Raw genomic sequence first — 18,042 nt, forward strand, 5'->3', positions numbered from 1 at the left:
TACACTGGGAACAGAAACACCTTGAGTGTAACCTCAAACTTTTTGTTTGTATTAAGAAAATCAGCCTCCTTATGCAAACATATAGCACAACATGCACTGCACAACACAATTGTATCTTGCTCTCTCTCAGCTGACACCAAAACCAGCACCCTGAAATACTGTGAGGGCAATTTTTTTTCTGTGGACTTACTTGTTTCAGTACCTCAATATTACGGGGAGAGAAACGGTCAAAGACTTGGATTCAGATAGAAATTTTCAAGCACAGCCTTCTCTGAGGCTCTTAGCACATCCAGAGAACAGTCAGAGAAATGTGTTACATTATGTCTGAATGAACAGACAAAAGTTCAAACCTTAGATGATGCACTTCTATACGGAAAACAGAATTTTCTTGTTCTGCCAGAGAGCAGCTGTGAGAGCCTGGAATAATGGAGGGAGGCCAGTTTGGTGTTGTGGTAAAGAGCTGAGCTTCACTTACTGCAAGGTAGAGAGGAGTCAGGGCCAGTGTTCTATTTTCCAGAGAGCTGAGCTGACTTCCCCCCCCTCAGTGAGACTGTTGCTCTTAGAGAACTCCAGTCAGAAATGAATATGAGATGTCTTTGCTTACATACCATAGTTCAGCACTGACTCTGTGACATAAAGACCCGAAGAATTCAGCTGTCACTTCACTGCACATGTTGAATTGTATTTGCAGTGTGATACGTGCTGCAACCCCCTCCCTTCTTCCTCTCACCCCAATGAGTCCAATAAAGCAGTCAGGATTGCTTTGCGGAGAGGTCCTTCTGCTCTCCTTTGCAAAAAGATTAGGAGGTTAGAGAAGGGCAACTGAGAGCTCAGTTTAGGGGCATTAGAAAGCAAGGGAACATACAGGTTGCCATTGCATCATTTCTAGCAAGGAACATTTAATTGGAAACCAATTAAAAAGTTTGTGATTGTATTTATTAATTTCCCTTCAGAGGTTTGCTCTGAATTGCTTAATCCTGCCGGGTGTACACACACACTCATCCCATTTTCTCCTTCTCATGGATAGACTGATGCCAAGGCTGATGCCAGGGAAGGATCTTGGGATTCTGGGCAGCCACAGCCAGGGAGACAAGAGTTTTTAGGACCAAACTAAAGTTTCTGCCAATAAATTCTTTACCCACTTTCTTCTGCTGCTTGCAAGCCATGGAATCTTCTTCAGTGTAAGTACAAGAAGGGCAAACCCATGCACATTTAGAGGATTCAAAGTTAACTCCCAGCACAATAAAATTCTTCAACACCTCAAATTAATGTTTAGTGAGTCTAAAAGTGAGTTTTATCTAAGCCTTTTACAAATGTTTGGGTATGTAATGCTATCATTAATTCAGGGACATTCTGATGATCATTCGCACTTTATCACTTCAGAATAAAAAGACAGAGGGAGCAACATCAGATCACATTTGTGAAAGTGCAGCCTCCTGCACTGCTACACAATTATCCCCTTAAAAGAAAAAAAAAAAATCAATGTTTTTTCTCCTTATTTTAACAAAGACAGGAATTTTCTCTGTTTAATAGAAATTTTAGTATCTTATACAGGACATTACCAGTTTCCCATTATTACGAGAGCAACACTTCTTCGACAGACTGGCAGTGAGGCTCAGATTTGATGATGAAAAAGTGATTTTACACAGAAGTGGAATTCTACTCAGGAACCTTTCCTTGGTGAAATAGTAAGAACTGTATCTATTACTATAAATCCCATCTTCTCAATTTAAAAATAAACTGCATCAACTACTGATGTCCTAAAGAGTCTTTGTTATGCTAATCCAAGGTATTAAGAATAGTCAGAAAAGGAATTCATTAATGGCTACTTGAATCAAGTACTTTTTGTCCCAGATGTGAACACATCCCCCCAGTCAGAAACTACCTAACACAGTGTGATTGAAGTTTATTTATTTACTTACATATAATAAGCAACTGAGCAGCTTGCAGTGCATGAAGTGAGGCTATGGAAAAGTACATTACAGTGCTCCTGCTTCAGGGCCCTCTCAGTCAGAATTTCAGTATATGTGCCTATTTTCTCTTTATTATTCAGCCAAAAACATTGAAACTCTCTATCCCCTCAGTCCACTTAGTGACCAAGAAAAGATTACCTGCCTTATATAAGGTGGCTTAAGAGGAATTTTTAAAATAAATATTTACAAAAGCTCTAAAAATATTATCTTGTTTTGTTAAGGCTAAATGTGTAAACACCGTACCTGTTACAAATATAGATCTCGTTATGCAATGAAAAAGAGAAGCAGATGGAGCTGTTGATAGCCTCAGTGACAATAGTGCAACGTGCAGTTGCACAGGAACCAGTATTCCCCTTATAAGGAAAATTTTTCATATTCCCCAATTTTTTTTTTTTTCTTTCTCAGTCGCGAGTTGGAATTAAAAGTCCGACATGAGAAATTTTCCATGGGAGGGTCATATTTAAAAGACCCTCTATGTAAAAAAAAAAAAAAACAAAACCAGCCCTTTAGTTTGAATGAACTGACATGGATTTAAATGACCTGTGAGAGTAAGTGTAGGGTTGTATGTGCATGTATAAGGTTTCTTGTCCACTTTCGGGAGCCCAGACTCCCATCCCTCCTGGCAGTCTGCCAAGCAGGCCAGGAACGTGGAGAAACTTGACTTTCTGGCACCGTTCCACGTGAGATGCCGGGGAGCTGAGAGCTGGGAAAAGCGGGCGAGCTGGCTGGAGACCAAGAACATTTCCATCAAAAATTTCATTGGAATAGACATTTTCATGCAACGTGTTAGGTTTTGGTGAACCGGCGTTAGCTGAGGGAAAAATGTTCCACTGGAAAGTTTCCAGTTTGTCCCAGTGCTAAGATCTTGACACTTGGGCTTCGTATTTTTCATTCAGCTGAAGAACGGATTTTTATTTCCCGGTGTCATGCACAGAGACAGAAGGTAGTTTACTGTACTGCTGATTGTATAAAATGATTTCTCCTGACACTGTAAAAAGAAGCTTTATTTTGCCATCTGCAGCAAGTGCTGCTGTCTCATACCTCCATGCTTTTTTGGCATCTCCTCACCCCTCAGTGTCACAAGGACTGTCAGCAGAGTGGTGAGACCACTAGTTCGTACTCAGAGACAGATTTTAATACCTCTCTCTGGAACTCGATTTCTGTCTTACTGTATTAGTTCAGTAGGGAAAACAGTACACCTTGCAGTGTTTTTAAAATTAATATGTATGGATTATAACAATAGACCTGTAACAGTTCTGACAAGTGTAGAAAACGTATCAGCTTCAACTACTGAACTTCATAAATCTCTCAAAAGTGAAGAGAGATTTAACACTATCTTGAGGAAAGATGTCACAAGTTGTGGCACAAAACTGAGGTAGAGAAGGCACAGCACTGGGTGAATAGTCAACTGTACATTGAATGCAAATACAACACCCCCCCACACACATCAAATATTTGATTCCACAGATTCTTCAGGACAAAAATGTATATGCAATATATAGAATTTAGCTCATCTTATTCAAGCTGCATATGTGACAGTTCTGAGCTTGTTGGAAAACCTGAACCAAGTTCAGCTTTGTCAGTGATGGGACACTGCAAAACTGGACCGTTCCTGCACATTTAGCTCTTGACCTGCCTTCAGAACACTCATTCATTACGCCCCATTCAGGAAGTGATCTCACTGGAAAATCTGAGCAAAACAGAGGACAGAAGTTCCAGACTCAAAAAGCTAAGGAATGTTCTTTCCTCTCTCCTACCTTGTCTTCTTTTAAATGAATTTAGACTTTGTGAAAAGCATCAGGTGGACAGTCCAAGGCCCGAGGGCTGTTGTGGGTGCCCAATGTACAGACATTTTCAGTGTCCTCCTTTCACACTCAGGTGCCTTCACACTGAGCTGCAAGTTAAACTTCCCATCTTGGGCATCATAGAACTTCACTCAAAACTAGTGCAGAGTTATTCACCCTTAAGCCTGAGGGTAAATATCTTTATAATCACAAAGACACTTTATTAATGCAATAATTCACCCCCTAAGGTTTTGAGTTCTCATAGGAGAAAAAAACCTGAACAACCCATTCTCACCTGAGCTCTGATATGGAATTCTCATTACTGGTACTGTAGTATTATCCTTCAGTCACCAGCTCTCTCAACTTTGAGCATGGGCACCAAATTTGAACTAAAATCAGCATTAAACATATGCCTATAGGATTGCTGTCTTACTTTTGGTAATGAAATAAGCATTAATGCAGTAACAAAATGTCAGCCAAACTTGAGCTGTATAGAGTAGACTAAATCCCAATCCTGGACATACTGCAGCAAGTCTTAAGGAAACCTGTGGACATTCCTGTGTGGCAGAGTTGATTCAGCTTCATGTCTCCATTTTACTCCCTAGAATTCTTGTTCTCTTTGGAAGAGTAACTCATCTCATTTTCAAGAGTATGAAACTTCTCCATCTCCATTTCAATATTTCTAGGCTGTGTGACTACTTTCCTCAAGTACAATTGACAAAATTTGCTCCAATAAAGAAATAATTTTTCCACAGGAGAAAATAGGAAGTTTTCCAAGCCTGCTGAAATTGGTGTGAAACTATGAAAGAAAGTATTTGTAGAGAGTTAGCAGAGAACAAGTCAGACCTGTGGATACACTTTGTTCGATATCTCAAAACAGCCAAATGACTTCAGCTGGTGTTCGCTCCTCTACTTGACAATGACATGTTACACTTCCCCTGACCAGCTGAATTCAGATTTATCTCTGCTGTTGATTGCTGTTCTTTATAAGATGTAGATTTAGAAAGCTTTGCCACCCACTTGCAGCAAATTTAAATTTCTAAACAATGGCAAAGTTCAGAAACAGCGTCGTGAGTGAGGCTGCTGAAGGATAATTATTCTCTTTACAAAGAGCAAGTCCCTCAAGCTGTGTTTAGCTTTACATGTAGATATAGACACATACATATATTCAGACTAAATTTACTGTACTATGCTTGATTTCTCTTCACTATAACTATTTTCTGTGCCACCACTGAGAGCATTTCCAATGTACATATTTGCTCTGACACCTCTGGATATCATCATCATGTTCTCTCATGCCCTTGAGTGAGATTGACTCACTTCCATCTCTTCTGTTGCTAGGAAAAAGTAAACAGTAGCTACAAAGCTGTCAATGAATTGGATTTTTTTTTCTGTCTTCAGTTAATCCTTTTATCTATATACCTGAGATACCTTGTTCTATAATCCAAGTCATATTCATATTTTACAAAAACTCTTGGTTAATCTTTTGCAGAAATATCTACCTGGATCTTGTGTTATTTTCACTTTGATTAAGCCAGACAAGCTACCAAATAAAAGAAGCTGACTGCATTTAATGCAACAATTATGGCAAATAATTCCTCAGAAGTAAGATTTTCAGAGAAGTAGGTCTTCTGGGGGTGCTCCCATCATCGAGCACACACAGGTAATACTCCTTTCTGTGTCTCATAAAGCGAAAAGAACTCCTAAAATTGAACTTCACCCACTCCAATCAAAATGCCACTCAACTGCTGATTGAAATATCCTTCATTCAAATCAGAGTGAGTGCCTTTAATGGCTGCCCAAAAGGCTGTCAAATTAAATAAGAAACAAAATGCAAATAAATTAGCATTCCTAGCTACTGATACACTATAAATATTTATGAGGAAAAAAAGATGCTGTAATTTCGAATGATACCACAGGCCTATTTTGTACAAACAGTTAAAACAGTTATACATGCAATACCGTACTTTGCAATTTTTTTCCATTTCACATCACCATAATCACCTAATAAATATTTAAATGGACCCATTTGCTGTAACTATAAAAGAACCGTGTAAACTTGTTGTCATCTAGACACATAAGCCGCAGTGGAGTCAATGAATTTCAACAGTCACTTAATATTGCAAGCCACAAGCTACCTTAAACCTGCCAGCAACTGTCTGCCAGGAAGCTACTGTAGCACCACGGCTACCTCCTCCAACCCAGGACACGAGATTCATTATGAATGCGAGCATTGCTACTCTAATTAGGCCTGGGAGAGGTTTAACAACCATGCTACAGTCTTGCTGCTGACAAATATAAAAATAAAGCCTTGTTCAAATTAGCAATGTGAAGTGAGAAGGCCTAGAAGCAGCAACTGTCTGACCAGTAGTGAAACAGTTCTAATCTATAGTGAGGTTATTTTGCTTCATAAACTGCTAGTATGTTACCTGCAGGAGGTCTCCCTGTAAAATGAATTATAGTAAGCTATATGTGATAATTAACCGTGCATTAGCAAATATCTTGAAACAGGGGGGCTCTGTTTTCTCTGTATTTTGACTAATAAAAGCATGAATTTGTTCAACAAATGATCATTTAGGTTGTGGAATGCTAAGCATATTGGAAGAACACAGTAAGCAATAGAATATTGTAGGTGGACTAACAGTTTCCTTACAAAAACAGGCTGTTTAATAGGCTGGCTCCATACTACGTTATTCACAGTACTAAAAACCACAGTGTTGGGAAGACAAATACAATATACATTTAAAATAATATAAACCTTGTACTCATATTTACTTTAAAAATGCCATGGATGTGACAATAAAAAAAAATCCATAAGCAAACGTTTATTTCAGAAAGAGAAAATCCCAAATGACTCTTTCCAGAATGTAAACAGATAGTGAGGCAATTGGTATGGTCATCTTCTGCAGAGGGGAAAAAACCTCAGCTGGGTTTAAAATAGTCCACATCATATGAATGTGAAGCAAGGCAAAAAAAAAAAAAAAATTAATTTATTATGTATACTGCTTAACACAATAAAAATAAAGTGGTGCCATAATTTATTTTAGCTTCATTTACATCTTACGAAAACATATTTAACCATAACACTTTATGGAGCTGTGACTGGACCAGCCTCACTCTTGGCTGTGAATCAGGGGTCAGAGCCACTGCAGCATACACAGGTTGACAGTCTGTACCTCTTTATTCATACTATATGGACTGGAGCCCAAGCTTCCAAACATCACAAACTGAAACTCATTTAACTACAAGTAATCTGCCAGCTTTAGCCAGACTCCATGCAGGAATGACTCATTACAGGATTTGGCCTTATCAGGGGGAATTTGCAGCCCCGGCGTTGCGGGGATCAGCCTCAGGTAAAAAGAGAAATTCTGAACAATGATGTTTCAGTTCATAAATATCACCATTCAGATGGCTCTCAAAAATTTGAATATCTTTAAAACACCCGAAGTGTTCTATAAATTTAAGATCAAGCCAAGATACCCCTCAGCTGTACGTGTCCATCTCCTTCCACCCAGCTCAGCTCTCACCTGCCCTGTGACAAACACCACACCTCCTTCGGCTGCCAGGTCTATTCTAGTCGAGGTTAGGGGATTTCCAAGGCAGAGAGTTATCAGTGAGATGCCAGAATTATGAACATGTGGCAGATATTCAGTCTTAAAGCAAGACAGGATGCTCAGAGAGTTGGTCCCTGGAGAAAAGTGCGAGGCTGTGACTGCAGCATCCTGTGCCACATCCAGAGCAGGAATGGTCCTCATCACATTCCTGCAGCCTTCCTTTTGAACATCCATTTGGTTCAACCAAAGGATATTGGCTTAGTATCAGCTTTTTAACATCTTTAAAAACTATTTGGTGGGGTGTGTGTGTGCAGTAGATGCATATATATCATACACATGAAATATTTTCATTTTGCAGAGTTCAATGATTGTTGCCATGGAATTACAAAACATGGGTCAACAACACATTGCTGGGAAAGCACGTACAAAGGAAATAGGTATTCTCCTTAAGGAAAACATTCTATATAGTTAAAAATTACTACAAATTAGTGGCAAGCACATGGCTACAGGTTATTTTTCCTGCTTCACTACAGAAAGATAAGAAATTACAAAGGCATATTTACATTCCTCCAAGTGTGTACACAGTTTTTGTCTCAAATTAATAAACATCAATCAGCTGGTAAAGAAGGGCGAGTCTCAGATTCTATTTTTCCCTAAATTTCTATCACAAGCATGTTTGACTTATATCCAAGAGGAATTTCAGTGTATAATTTTTTTTAATATTTCTCCCTCTCAACAACATGATTTTTCACTGTAAGGGCATCAGATGATTTTAACCATCTCAATTTGAAAGTGACCACAGGTATTCATACTACTGCAGTTAATACAGTTTGAAAATCCAGTGTCACTTTTAAAGTTTGCTTTTCAGAAACAAACCCAAGCCCTTAAAAGTTGCTTTTACCATTGTGCTAACCTTCAGTTTTCTAAGGTACATGAGAACTTAGAAAGTAGTGTGCTGTATTTTCTCAGTTGAATTATATTTATAGACTTCCAGGCAGAGGGTAAGATTGCCCCCTTTTGGAATTTTTCAGAGTAACAGTCCAAATAAAGAATCGGGTGCAAAGCATTCCTAATCCCTACTCAAGATATGCATCTCATCAGGGATTATTTGTGCTTCATACTGTTGTGTTCTCGTGTTACTATATATGTGGCTTCACATTCCTTATTAAAGCAACAGGCATGAAAGAATTCAACTGCTCTTGCCAGCAACCACAACGGCACAAAATCTAAAGTCAGATAAAGGTAAACATCTGCAACCTTCCAAGGAATGCAGTAGTAAAGATGGAACATATAACTGCATTCTCCCCTTCTCTGCTCTGTGGGACAAACTTCAGAGACAGTAATCTGTAACTACAGACCCCCATAAAGCAGCATTCTCTGATAAAATTTAAAGAGAGTTTAGTATTTTAAATAAGAAATGAGAGTACTGAAGTGCCGAAAACAACCAGGACAGTTCTTCTGATTCCAGATTTAATTTAATAGCAACCCCACCCTTGGTATACTGATCTGGTGGTTGGGGTTTTTTTTTAAATTTGTCGTCTTTAATACATAAATGGTGGTCATTCATCAAGTGTACTAGTCCTTTAAAGAGATGTTCATGACCACAGGCAGAACATGCACAGTAAGCAGAAGTCTGGATGGATAGGTATTTTCATTAAAATCTTATTTTTTTAATTACATTGCCATCATGCCAGATATATCAATATAATTTTTTACTGAAAAAAAGCAATTTTGTCCTTTTAAGTAGTTAATAATTAGCATTATTTGCAAATAAAGCATCATTGTTCTGTTACTTGACCAGTATCTTCTAATTTTAGAAGGCTTATCATTTTGCAATGTACAATCAATTGCAATATACAGCACATTCCTATTTTTGTTTCAAAACTTATCTTTCAATTACCAAATCCCATTCATTTTCATATGAACCTGGGGGCTCAAAATCAGTAAAGAGTTTAATCTAAAGAATTGTCTCAGTGTATGGCTTCAGCTAGAAGTGGTTCAATGACAAGGGGAAACATGGAGAGATCTCCAAATGGAGACAGATCAATAAACTGATACAAGCCAGCAATAAAATGGAAATCAGAGTATCAGTGGGAGCTGCACTGATGCATCTCATCACAGCTAAAGAAGACATCTGTTCAAGCAAAGGAAGAAGAGCAGGCAGGCAGTTCAGCACATCAGACACAGAGGAAAACAGAATGCTTAAGCCGTGCAATTCTGCTGAAGAGCTCCTCACCTAAACTCTGTGGCAGTATTAAATGACACCCTCTCACTGAACTGTTTCAGTCCCAGACTCTAAGGATTATAACATTTGGGTTTCCATCTTACTACAATCAAAATTATATCACCAAAGGCTGTTGTCTTCCAATAATATACCTGTGGTTCAGTCAGCTAGACTGAGATTAGACTAATTTATAGGGAACAGCAAAACTGAGCATCACTGCTGATCTTATACCCTGAGCACAATCCTATGGAGCAGTGTTCATGTGGGTGCTGGGAAAACACCACTGTGCCAATTAACTTTAATGCAAGTGCATCAGCAATAGGTCATGTCACTTATATCTCAGTTTAAAAAAAATTTAAAAATCATCAGTGATATTTTTGCTGTGCTTAATATTGTATCATTCTTAACCTCTTAAATATCAAACTTTTAAGAGTGTGATGAGAGTGATCCTTGTCACTTACAGAGGCTTCATCTTTGCTTCAGGGCGAGGAGATTATCACAATAAAGAAGATTAGGTATTGCAAATTTTCATGTTTTCACAAAGAAGCTGAAGTCCCTGCTTTACTGAGTAGAACTCGGAGTAAAAACCACCATTACACATAAAGCACCAAGTGTAACAAGATGAACCGCAATGTAACTTTCCAGACTGTTTGCCCAAGCTGTTTAATGCCCTCTGTATTTCTGCTGAGGGAAAGTGAGAGCTTAACTTGAATTATGTCCTTGCTGCTTTCAAAATACTTTAAACAGTTATTCAAAACTGTAGCCAGTGTGTCATGCATTCCAATACAGAATATAAGAATCTATGTATTTAGTGTCACTGTAAGACTTTTACCTAGAGCTTTCCTTTCGGAGCCATGAAGTTAATCATAAGGAAGGAATGCACACTCTGATCATGCTAATTAGCTTACTGAATATGACTTCTAAAGAGATCACTTAATGTGTCCTCAAGGATGCTGAAAACCATTTTATTAAGAGAAATGCTTGGTTTCCTTTACTGACACATGCATTGGACCAAAAGGCTGTCATGAAGCAATCTGTAGCTGTCTTGATATCTATATATGGACAAGAAATAGCACTGCAGAAGATACATTCTAGGTTTAATAACCACATTTTATAGCCACTGAAAATTACTCTATAAGGGTAAGGACAAGAGCAGGAGAAAATTCACTCATGCTTTCAGAAAATTTAAATATGAACTTTCCAGGGCATACTTTTTACATATAAAGGGCATGAATCAGTGCTCTGGATCTCTCCACTTAATTCCATGCTTTTGTTTTACCTCTTTGTCATTACTGAAGGACACCAAGGAGCAGTGCCAATTGATACATAGTTTTGCTAATGATTGTAAAAGTGCTTTAAAAAAAAGTGTTATGTGCAATAAACTTTTTAACTGCTTCCTTAGCTAAGAAAAGAGCACCTTGTGGGTTTTACAATGGCTCAGAAATTTTTAGAATGTTCTCATCCTTGCCATGTTTTGATATAATTTCTTCCCATTTTGTCACCAAGGTCCTTATTATGGGCTGGGGCCTCAAGATAGCCAAGGTCTTAATTCAGTCAGTCTGCTGGAAGCTTGGGTGGAATGTTGGCCAAATATCCCCACCTGCTGCTCCCATCAGGCCTCGTCTGCTCACTCCTCAACAGAACATGAGAAAAAGCTTCTACCTCTTGTGGAGAAGTCCTAATGACTGTGCTCTTCCCTCTTTTTCTGTGCTTTAAGGAAGGATGGAAGATGTCACACAAAGCCAACACCACTGCAGAGGAGTTGTCACAAGGACAGTGGTACTTGTAGGACAGGTAGGAATTCTGCTTGTTTAGTTGTTTAGAAGGAAAAAATCACTTCTTCCTTAGGAGCCTGTTTTGGAGCCTGACTGGAGCATGTGAAGGGGCTGATACAGTGCAATAGAATCTGAGTATTTGTAGCACAGAGTGATTTGAAAATAAAACTCTTTGTGAGTGTAGGAGAGAATGCTTATTATGTGCTTCCATAATCACATATTTCATCCAAAATTAGAATCTGTTGAGTAAATCCTCAAACAATTTATGACTTCTCTAAAGCAATTCCCCAATTGTTCTTCAGGCAACTCAAAGGCCATGGAGCACAGAAACTGCTGTAGGCTGCAGAATGTTTTCATCTGACTTATTGGTGACTTTCACTCTGCTTTTCCAATATCATAAATACAGCTAACAGATAAAGATTAAGACTATTTTATATAGGAGTTTTTTTCAGTCATAAATCTTTGGGGAAATAAGTTTTCATTGAAACAAAAATCTATCTTCTTTTGGGGGGGAGACCAAGTTTGTCCTAAAACCTCCTAAAAAGAGCAGCTGTAGTTTTCATAGTAACTTTACTAAAACTGATTTGATTTTAGGGGAAAGGATTTCTAGTCAGCTCTAATGACAGGGAGAATGACCTGTCATCATTTAATTTGGCTGATTTGTAAAATTTGTAAAAGCCTAGACTTATAATCTAATAGCATCATCCACTAACTCCACACCAGGGAAGCTGTAGGAACAATAAAGGCAAGAAGTGCAAGAGAGGGCCTGTTGAGATTAGCAGTAAAGACTCAGAGTAATTGGACATGCCATCACACTGAAAACAAAGGAAATGGGTATTAATTCCTCAGTGAATTACTGGCTGCCCTTCTGTCATTGCTTGTATTGAGCTCAGAATGAAGTTTTAGGTAAGTTCTTTGGAGACTTTCTTTATCATGAGCTTAAAACCATTAAACAGTCTTTAAAAAAAGAAATCAGTACCACTTCATGCAGTATGTGGAAAGAGTACAGACAAGAATGTCATGCTACTTCCAAGGCAGTCAATTAAACTGTAACATGCATGTGCAGGCCAAGTTTCTTCCATCAGAAGGAGCAGTCTCCAGGAGACTATTTAGTTACATGACTCACTATTTATCTGGAGCCTCTGACAAGATAGAGCCAAATCGACTTCTTCCAGAGAAGACAGACTCAGGCTAAGTTATATCCCTGTTTTTCACTTCAAAAAGACATAATCAGTTTATGAAACGTGAAAAAAATGTAGCCTGTTGCAGTGTCACAGTTCCCCATAAATGTTCTAAAAACCAGAAGGGCTGTTGCTACAGCAGGAACATGAGCTTTGAATTCATTGCTAATGAGTAGTGCTTGGAAAACACACTGAGAAATAATTGCAGGTTAATAACCAGGTTTCAGAAAATCCAAATGATCCCTTTTTATTCCATGTGTCATAGCAGTCTGAGTCTGGTAGCACAATGCTACCTAATGTTAATTAGGTTCCTTCATCTTCCATTGGCTGGAGTTGATTTGTTCCAGTCAAAACTGGTCCCCTAAAGCTTTTGGTAACTCCCAAATTTACTTATTCTTTAGTTATCACAACCAAAAACGCACCTTTTTGGGAAGAACCAAAGGAAAGAAGAACTTTTCATTAAAAAACCACAGTTTGTCTCAGACTGTCATAAAACTCTCTGCATACTCGTTCCAGTTTGCCAATTTTTAGTACTGAGTTTGCTCACGTGTAAATGCAGGTAAGTTAGCACTATTAACACCCTCCCTTAAACTGACTCTTGAAGAAAACAGCAGAAATATAAACAGTTCTGGAAATGGAAATTATAAACATTGAGTCTTAAATAGGACCATTACTTGTTTATAAGTATGTCCTGTGAAAAGGTATTGACCACACATCAAAGTATCAGTATATACTTGGTTTAAAATATCAGCATATACTTGGAAGGCAAAACAAAAGTATTTTCTCCCCTACAGATATTTCAAATTCCATTCTTCGTATAAAATATTTTAAGTATTCAGAGAACAGCAAAGAAATAATCTGCCTGTGCATCACAGCAAAGAAAATGCAATTTTCATTCTTCAAAGATGAAAAATGGTGTCCAGAAACACAGACAGTAATCTGCTCATCAGATAAGTGAACTATGTAAGGAATTATTTGAAAATACTTACGTACAGTGACTCCACTTCGCTTTCCCCCCTCCAGGCTACTTTGTTTTTCACTTGTGCTGTTATTCAAGCCTCAGCTGAAACAAACTGTCTTTGACGGGGATGCATTTCATCAGAGCTGCTTTGTCTGCCTGCAATTCCCTGGATGAACACTCTTCCAATAATTTATGTCACCACTGGAGTTCTCTTGCTCCCCGAGCACGGGCAGTGTGGCTGCTCTGTCATCTCCCACTGCCGGAGCTTCTGCGGGCAAGAAACAATAGCTGGGCAGCTGACAGCGGATAGCGAGCAACTGCTGGGGAAAGGCAACCTGAGAGCCCAGAGCAACACTTTAGATGGTAAGGGGACACTACAGCGTGGCATCTGTCCTCCAGTGGCATTTTGAACCCACAGAAAAACTATAAAATACTGGTAATAAGCCTGTGAGGGCACAACAACAGTGGAAAAGGATTTTCAAATAATCGGTGTCATGAATAGCATGGTGTCCAAAAGGTAGATGTTCCTTTAAAATGAAAATATGTTTTAATAAGAGGACAAAACCCTCAATTTTTCTTTACCAAGAGAACAGCAAAGGCTGAAATACTCCTGACAGATACGATATTCCCTTCAATAAATTAAATTACACTATTGATGTTAGCACTATCATGCTGACAATGAGGATCAGAAACAGTGTAACTGTCTAAATAATAAAGGAATAACAAGAAATAATTCTAATATTCTATTGAAGGGCCATCTTTCTAACACAGCTTCCTAAATTTATTGTAGTGTGAGATACCTTCTGTGGCAAAACAAGTGAACAGATGAATTGTGACATGACTTTTCAAGGCAAGCTCTCCATCAAAAAGAGAAGACTTCTCAAGATTCAGTTGTATGAATCAATAATCATTCCCACAAGCCTACTAATTAATTTTGATTCTATATAAAGGGGTTCACAGAAATTTTACCAGATAGCTAAGGTTAGGTAACTATTCAATTTGGATAGATAGTTCAGATAAGAATTTATATGTCCATTGGCAAATAATTAACTCACATCTATCAATAACCACAAAAACTGCTGGAAGAGGCAGTTCTGTTACTAATTTTTTAAAGTTCAGTAAAACTCATTTTTATAGACAGGACTAAACATTTTTAACACTTACTTTACAGCCTCCTCTGGGATGGTGTATACTGCTGCCAACTCAGCACCACTTCCTGACACTTTAGAGAAAAAAGAAAGAAATGTTAAACACAGTGGCAGAAGAAAAGTTTAAGTGCCTTGATCCATTTTTCCACATTGGGATCTGAGATAACACAACTTTTATAAGAGGGCATTACCTTTTGGAATTGAAATCAACAATTTGATTTCTGCCCCCCACTCTCCTTGCAGAATCAGTATCAGAATCTTGACATTCAAAGTGTTTGTATTATTGGGAAGAAATAATCACTTAAAGACAAAAGCATGTAAGGATATAATTCCAACAATGTCATTAAGATCTAAAGGAAAGATTCCTGCCTAATAGTCCCCCAATACAGGGCTCAGATCCCAGAGATCCTTTAGGACATAAAGTGAAGGTATTATGGAGCCAGCCCACAATCCCTTAACACCATGACCTCATTCACATGGCAGTGTTGGACAGCAAGGAGACAAAATAATCACAGTCACAAGGGTTTAAGATTGACCCTCTATGGACAAGTCCAGCCAGTGAGGGGCTGTTCTCGTCCCCTGGATAGATAATAAACTGAAGGAAAAGGGAGGAGAGGGGAATCTGGTGGAAATTTCATTGTACCCCATAGTTTGAATGAAAGGTCTTCCAATGCACTCCAAAAATTCCCTATTTTGCTGTAAATCTTTATTTCTTTTACCTCACGCAAAGAACTGGTAGAAGACAAACCATTTCACAACTTAAGTAAAGAAAAGTCTCTCACAGCTGAGCTATTTACAACTATTAACAGACCTTGCCCCGCTGGAGATGCAGCAGCTGTAGCTGGAAGGAGCAGAGGAGTGAAGTATCTCTTCCATTTCAGGTGGAAAGCAAAAAGCAAAGAGGAGCCTGAGGAGACCCTTTTACAATGGAGAAAGAAGCAAGGTTTTAAGGCTCACACCAAACTGTGCTCAAGGCCCAAAATAAAGGTCTTGGTCTGCAGAGCTCACAGGAATAACAGCAGAAAGTGCAATAAATGAAGCCTTGAGAGCCCCAGTTGAAGCCTTTTCCATCCACACACTGTCTTGGTCAGAAGATTCCTGAGATGTTCCCGTAACCAAGGGGGAGCCATACTGATGTCATCATATGGGGGGACAGTCAATAAGTATTTTTACACTTAGATAGAATGAAATTATCAATTTAGAAGTTTATAAGGTTCTTGAGCCTTCAGCCAAAGAAGACGAAAAATATATCCTGACTCATTTTAGCAATAGCCCACAGATAAAACTTTCATGAATGGCAGGTCTAAATTTCAGGAGTGATTCAGTCAGATCAGGCTTCTAAATCATCTTAGGTGCATCTGAAATTTGTGCTTGAGCTGAAGCCAACCTAAGGAAAGAACGTACAACCAGGGTTTTCTTAAACAAGCACCAAGTAGTGTAACTAGGCTAGAAAATAACTGAGATGTGAATATTGCTTGTTGAAAAATTAGCAGGGACAGCTATTGCAGGATTTCCTACAACTTTAAGCAATTGTCAGAAGCAAAGGAATGAGGCTATTTTAAAATCAGCTGCTGTTTATAATGTTCCCTTTCAGATTTCCACTTCTAAATCTGAGCCCAAACTGCAGCAGGGACCCTCTGCTGACACGAGAAAATACTTGAGTCAGTGTTTTCCTCCTCAATCTTTCAGCTGACCTAAGCAGCTCCTAACACTTTCCAGGCTCAGATGACTCAGCACTACAGTTAGATAACATTTTTTTCATTCCTTCCTGAAGTTCAAATAACACATAAACAGTCTTTTACTCCTTTCAAGCTCAGACTTCAGCAGAGATCTTTCAGCCCCCTGGTTCTCTGAAGCACCAACAGTTCAGCTTTACTAAGGCTCAGAGGAGAATGAGTCAGACATTGCCATCCAAAGAAAGCGATGTCCTGCTGTGTCTGTCGTTATATAGGAAGACTCTGACAGAGAATTCAGGCTGCCATGCCTTGTTATCCAACTGTATTCCTAACCAAAGTTGAGTTTTCCCTTTTCTGACCCCTCCTGGAAGTCTACCAGCTGCAGCAGGCAGTCCAGAGCTGCTTCACTGGGTACCAGACCCATTGATTGTTTCCATTAACCCTGGAAGCACAGCTTCTAGGGGCTCACTCAAAACCTCATTTTCTCAAAACAGAGTTATCAGAATTAGGGGGACACTAAACCTGCTGAGATAAAGCCAAAACGGACATTCTCAATTTTCTAAGTTGCCATACATGTCCAAATGAAGGAAAAAGTTCTGCCAGAGTTTTGGCAGCTGTCCAATATTCTGGGCCTGATCAACACCCACAGAGATTCTTTCAGAGATTCAAAAGGGAGTTACTGAAATGTATACAAAGCACATTTATATAAACAATTTCAACAGTCCCACATACACCTAATTTGTGCAAAGGTGAAAATCATCCACTGAACACCTGCAGCACCACCTTATTCAGAAGTGTATTACCGACATCATGAAATCCCAAATCAATCCAAGTGGGATATTTTCCCTATCAATAATAGCAATAATGGCTTTTTCTTGGAATATCCAATCTTCCCATTTCATGAGCAGCACCCTTCTGCTTCAGAGACGGGGAAATCAAGTCACAAGAAATGTACTGGCTAAGTAAAAGTACCCAGTACTCCACAGCTAAAGGCTGAATTAGAACCTGAATATTTGAAGTTACCACCCAGATCCTCAGTAACCAGCCTGCCCAGAGAGCTGACAGAGCTCCACAGCCCCTGCCAGTCACAACCACATCTCCAGTGGAGAAGTTCAAACCCCAGCAGCCAATAGCTGTGTGTACCTTCTGCAGGCACTTTCTGAGGGCTGGGGCTTCTGCTCAGGGCTGGCTATTTTTGGCTGGTATTCACAGCTCCAATTGAGCAGCCTCTGGCGAGTGCACCTGGCAACAGTGGCTCAGAACAAGGCTGACACAGACACACCACACAAACAGGAAGAAATGGAGAGAGAGCCTGGGTGTTATTGATATAAGATTGTATTTTTACTAGGCTAATAAATACAGTGTCTGCTCATTCCTGTAGGTGTGTGGAAATCTCATTTCACAATGTCACATTCCTGAAGAGCACAGCTGGCATAATGCAGATAATGTACTTTAAATACAACACTCATTACCTTCTCATTTTATAAATTGGACTGCAGCAGACTTAAGATAGGGAAAAGGTAATCCAGAAAGCTGCTGTCTTCACTTCTGATGCCAGGTTAGCCACCATCACTCCTATCAAGCCAGCCTAATTGCTTTGTTTTTGTGGGCTCTTAGGGAATAACATTATTACAAGTTTGGAAAAAATAACAACATTGACTGTGCTGACTTTTGATCAATCACCACCTAGCCAGGAACGTCAGACCTATTAAGTGTCCCTTGTTTGCCAAAAATTAATGAACCAAAAATAAGTACCAGAGGTTGGA

General features: G+C 39.0%; 1 protein-coding gene across 3 annotated transcripts in view; it reads right to left on the bottom strand.

Moving 5' to 3' along the window:
* The window catches only part of ANKFN1 (ankyrin repeat and fibronectin type III domain containing 1), a 132,086-nt gene that overhangs the window by 112,024 nt on the left and 2,020 nt on the right, over nt 1-18,042 (bottom strand). For 2 of the 3 annotated variants that reach the window (XM_039390183.1, XM_039390182.1), the window contains exons 2-3: nt 14,617-14,674; nt 13,485-13,720 (exon numbers count right to left, since the gene is read on the bottom strand). The gene's annotated coding sequence lies outside the window, so the exon portion shown is untranslated. Of the gene's footprint in view, nt 1-13,480; nt 13,721-14,616; nt 14,675-18,042 lie in introns of all 3 variants that reach the window. The other variant, XM_027749544.2, reaches the window with a different exon arrangement.

This window comes from Pipra filicauda, unplaced genomic scaffold (assembly GCF_003945595.2).
Source record: "Pipra filicauda isolate LSUMZ 115617 unplaced genomic scaffold, ASM394559v2 scaffold80_size11013439_pilon, whole genome shotgun sequence".
Classification (NCBI taxonomy): Eukaryota; Metazoa; Chordata; class Aves; order Passeriformes; family Pipridae; genus Pipra; species Pipra filicauda.